We start from the raw sequence: 4,944 nt of genomic DNA on the forward strand, positions 1-4,944 counted from the left end.
CATCACTGACTAATGCTATGTTTGTCAATCTCTAATAAATTTTTCTTACTTATACTTTTCCTTATGTGGTGCTATCACCTACCATAGGATTAGTATAGGATCTTATTGATTTATTTCCTTTCTTTTATTCGCTTTCTGTCTCTTTTTATTTTCTTTATTTGCAACATGAAAGTAAAGAGAGTAAAAACTCGAACTAACTTTATTATATAACTTGCACACGATAACAATGATAGATCACTAAGCAAACTCTCAAAGAAGAAAAGATCGAACTAAACTTTATTCCCCTAAGTAAATGATTTAACTAAGATAGGTAAAGGCAAAAAGATAGCAGGATGATACGATACCGGGGCACCTCCCCCAAGCTTGGCGGAAGCCAAGGGGAGTGCCCATACCCGATACTTAGTTCTCCTTTGGTGGTGTCCATAAGCTCCTCCCTCTTCATCTCGATCCTCATCAGCCAAGCATCTTCTTCCATGTGGTTGGAGGAGCAAGAAGACATGATGCCTAGCTTGACAAATCTGACCAGAAACAAGAAGAAAAGAGAACAGAGGATTTTCTCCACGATACGGTGGTCAACAGGTTTAGGGAGTATATATAGATTTTTTTTTATCTTGGAGGACAAGCATATGGAAGAAAAACGGAGTACGGGAGGTGTCCCAGGTGGGCACAACCCACCTTGGCGTGCACTGGTGTCTTGTGCCCACCAGGGGACGCTTCTTGGAAGTTTCTTTATTTCCAAAATTTTAAAATATTCCAAAACTGATGAAAAATAGTTTTGCAGATTTTTCGGAGTCCGTTTACTTACCGTATCACATACCTCCTTTTTTATGATTCTGGAGTGTTCCAGAAGGACTCTTTTATGTGCTCTTCTGATGTCAAAGTTTGGATAATATTGCTTTCAACATTAATAGGAGTACCTGAGATATAATGCTTTATTCGTTGCCCGTTGACAACCTTCGGGTTAGTGCCTTCGAAATTATTTATTTTGATGCCCCCAGACCGGTAAACCTCCTCGATGACATAGGGGCCTTCCCGTTTTCAAAGGAGTTTGCCTGCAAAGAATCTGAAATGAGAGTTGTACAAAAGAACATATTCTCCGACTTTAAACTCGCGTTTTTGAATTCTTTTGTCATGCCATCTTTTAACCTTTTCTTTGAATAACTTTGCATTTTCATAAGCTTGGGTTCTCCATTCATCTAATGAGCTTTTATCAAATAACCTCTTTTCACCAGCAAGTTTGAAATCATAGTTGAGTTCTTTAACTGCCCAATAAGCTTTATGTTCTAACTCAAGAGGTAAATGACAAGATTTTCCATAAACCATTTTATAAGGAGACATACACAGGAAGCGACTTTTCAGTGGACGGTGGCTCGTGTGGACTTAATCCCACCCGTCGACCGATTTGTTGGGATGATAAAACGTCACTTTGCTGTCCCCCTGCTCGTTTCGTAGTAGGCTTCATAGGTGTATGGGTGTGGAACAATTGTTTCACGGCGTTAGAGCTGGACTCGCGAACCGCACGAGCTGGTACCGGTGCAGCTCATTTGGTACAGTTGCAAAGATCACGTGACCAGCCTCGACCCCACCAGAAAATGTTGTCCCACATCGCCTGGTCAGATATTCCTTTCTCAAAAGCACCGGTCGTCAAGGGCCTGACCCAGATCCATACGCCCCCTGCTGCTCCTCTCTCCAGTTCGTCTTCCTCCTTCGGATCGAGACCTTGGAGCCTGCTCCATGGATCTGTTCATGGAGCCGAATGGCGACTCGGAACAGAGGTAATTTAAATCCCACTTACCAGAGCTCCAAGTACTATCTCCCACAAGATAAAGTTAGGATTAGATCTGCTTTCTTATCTACCATAGTCATCGGGGATCCCTAAAATCTCTATCTTGATCTAATTTTTGGGCGCAGGATTAGCCATGGGCAGACGGGGGATACTGGTGCTGCGCGGCCTATAGAGTCCCAGGCTTCTATTAGCGTCGCCGAGGGTGACATTCGCCGTGTCGGAGACCTCTGTAGCGGCGGCGGAAATGCGTGATTTGTTGGCGAGGACCCGCTCTTGCAAGTGTGTTCGGAGGCTACGAGCGGATGGACACACATGTATTTTGCACGCAACCTGTTTTCTTTTTCTGCTGGTCATATGTGCAACTTGAATCTCAGGCGCATCTAGCAATATGATCTATAGTAATTTACTCCAGGTGTAGTTTGAGTCTAATTATTCGCCTGATTGTGCGACTGTTTAAGTGTTGAAGTTATTTAAATGAGCGTCATGTGGATTGTCAGACAGTGGGAATTTTTTTAATCTGCAGTTTGTATTTTAGACGAAGCTGAAAATGGAACCTGTCTAGATACATGTGCGAATATGTTCTTAGTGACATTTCTGGTTATAGCTTCAGGTAGTGGGCATTTGTTTTAATTTGCAGTCTTGTTTGTCATGGCTACCTGAATATGTTTTTTAATTTGCAGTGGCCTCCTTATGTACTCTGTTCTACGAAAATAAGTGTCATTGGTTTTCGTTTTTCCTGCAAATTATTGAAATTATTTACTCCACTGTAACAGAGTAAGGATCAGGAAAGCCCCTCCGGAGCGCGAGTTCAACCATAACCGGAAAAGTGCGCTTGAACTATCCATGAGGGCGTTCACAACGAAACAAGATGGCAATGTTGTCAACCCAGCAGTCGGCACCTCGTTTGATTCATTGGATGAAGCATATCATTCTAAAATTTGTATTCGTGGGAGGTTGGATTTGGGATAAGGTATTCGAAAAGCAGGCTAAATGTGGAGAGGGTGAAGTGCATGCAGGAGATAGTCTGTGGATGTGCGGTGCATTTTTTATTTTGGTATCAATTAAGAAATTAGCAAATTGTATAAAACCCAAATGTTCTCGACTGACAAATCACTGTATGTCCATTGGCAGGGTAAACCAGAGAGGGAGAATACAAGATCAACACGGTGCGACTGTGCTGCCAGGATCAGGCTACCGAGGTTGGATGACAATGGATGGTATATTTCAGAGCACCGGACGCTCTGTCAAGCACTTGTGGCGAGAAGATGCACTGGCTTTCACACAAGCTGATTGACCAGTACACTAAGGATCTTGTTAAACAACTGAGAGAAAACAATGTCAGTCTTGAAAAGGTTTTTAGCATAGTTGGCAGTTTTTTTTGGATCAGTTGACAATGTGCCATTTACAAAAAGGTCACTCAAGAGGCTGTGCTGCAAGTTGAACAAAGAGCAGTCTGATTCAGATGCCCGAAAAACAATGGGCATAGTTGCAGAGCTGATGGCAAATGATCCAGAATTCAACTATAATGTCCAGGTTGATGATGAGAGCAGGATAAAAACACTTATGTGGGTTAATGGTTGCAGTGTGGACCAACATAGGTGTTTCGGAGATGTTGTACCATTTGCTACCACATACAGGAAAACCTATATGATATGCCATTCGGGCTTTTTGTAGGAGTCAACAATCACTTTCAGAGCATAATATTTGGAGATGTCATGCTGAGGGATGAGAAGGAGGACACATTCAAGTGGGTTTTCCGTGAATTCATCAGGATGGTTGGTGGCAAACACCTGCAAACAATTTTAACCGGTAGGGCTAGTGCAGTCGCATATATGAATCTATTACTTTTCTTGTAGGATGCTTTTAATGCTATAACTCTCTAAATAGAATTACTGTATATATTTGGTTCCAGACCAGGCGCGATCCATGTAGTTGGCTATAGAAGCAGAGATGCCTAATACAACTCACAGGTGGTGTAAATGGCATGTGCTGAAGAAGGAAAAAGAATCAATGGGGCTTTGTGGAGCAAGAAATATAATTTCAAGAGTGAATTTCAGAAGTCGGTTCATCACATGGTCACAGAACAAGAATTTGAGGATGGGTGGTCTGCAATGCTTGATAAATATTCACTGAGAAAGTATCCGTCGACCCATTGCGTATCTTGTCATTGTTGGACCTAGCCAACCATTTACACTGTTTAGCTGGTCGATTTAAAAAAACACTATTTAGCTGGTCAAAGCAGGGAGTCCGGCTAATGTAATTTGTATGCTGTAATTACTATGGCAGAAGTGCATGGATACAAGGTTCACAATGAACAGTGCATGATTAAATAAATTTTTTTGTTAGGCTAATGTAATTTGTGGCAGTGAAATCGTTTGATTATATTACGACATACTAGTAGAAAATAAAAAAGTTTTCATGAAAGTAATAAATCAATCTAGAGGCGCGATTAAAATGTACAATTAAAGTAAGCACTGTTAATGATCATATTATCTGTAGCCCGCACCGACTAAACCTGTGCCATAAATGGCGGGATATTATTGAAATGGCTCACGTGCAAGGAAGAACCAGCTGCACACGTGGACAATTCACTTTTGGTACGTCCACATGCTCAAGTGTGCCATGGTACATGGACCCAGGACTAGATTCTGTCACTACATCACCATCTCTGGCAGCCAGCATACAAGGGGGGTGAGCGTGTACGAGGGGACAGGGCGCGTAAATACCGGGATGAATCAGGTCAGTGTGGAAAACGAACGACGAGGATACAGTCCGCATAGTGCTCGTCCGCCGTTAGGAATTTTCGGACATACACATAGGATTTTTATAAGCTGTTCTATAAGCCCAAAGTGCATCATCTAATTTCTTAGACCAATTCTTCCTAGACCTATTAACAGTCTTTTGCGGAATTAATTTTATTTCTCTATTGCTAAGCTCAACTTGACCACTAGACTCAGGATGATAGGGTGATGCAATTTTATGGTTAACATCATACTTAGCAAGCATCTTACGAAAAGCACCATGACTAAAGTGTGAAGCACCATCAGTCATTAAATATCTAGGGACTCCAAACCTTGGAAAGATAACTTCCTTAAGCATTTTAATAGAGGTGTTATGTTCAGCACTACTGGTTGGAATTGCTTCTACCCATTTAGTAA

General features: G+C 41.8%; 1 long non-coding RNA gene across 2 annotated transcripts; it reads left to right on the forward strand.

Moving 5' to 3' along the window:
- Positions 1–1,575: 1,575 nt before the first annotated feature.
- Positions 1,576–4,137, forward strand: LOC123079226 (uncharacterized). 2 transcript variants are annotated; one of them, XR_006437903.1, is made up of 5 exons: positions 1,576–1,775; positions 1,912–2,100; positions 2,560–2,818; positions 2,918–3,595; positions 3,699–4,137. It is a non-coding gene; the product is annotated as an uncharacterized lncRNA (long non-coding RNA). The 2 variants fall into 2 exon arrangements; XR_006437902.1 differs by having other exon boundaries at positions 2,560–3,595.
- The last annotated feature ends 807 nt before the right edge of the window (positions 4,138–4,944 follow it).

The sequence above is a fragment of the Triticum aestivum genome, chromosome 3D, assembly GCF_018294505.1.
Source record: "Triticum aestivum cultivar Chinese Spring chromosome 3D, IWGSC CS RefSeq v2.1, whole genome shotgun sequence".
Classification (NCBI taxonomy): Eukaryota; Viridiplantae; Streptophyta; class Magnoliopsida; order Poales; family Poaceae; genus Triticum; species Triticum aestivum.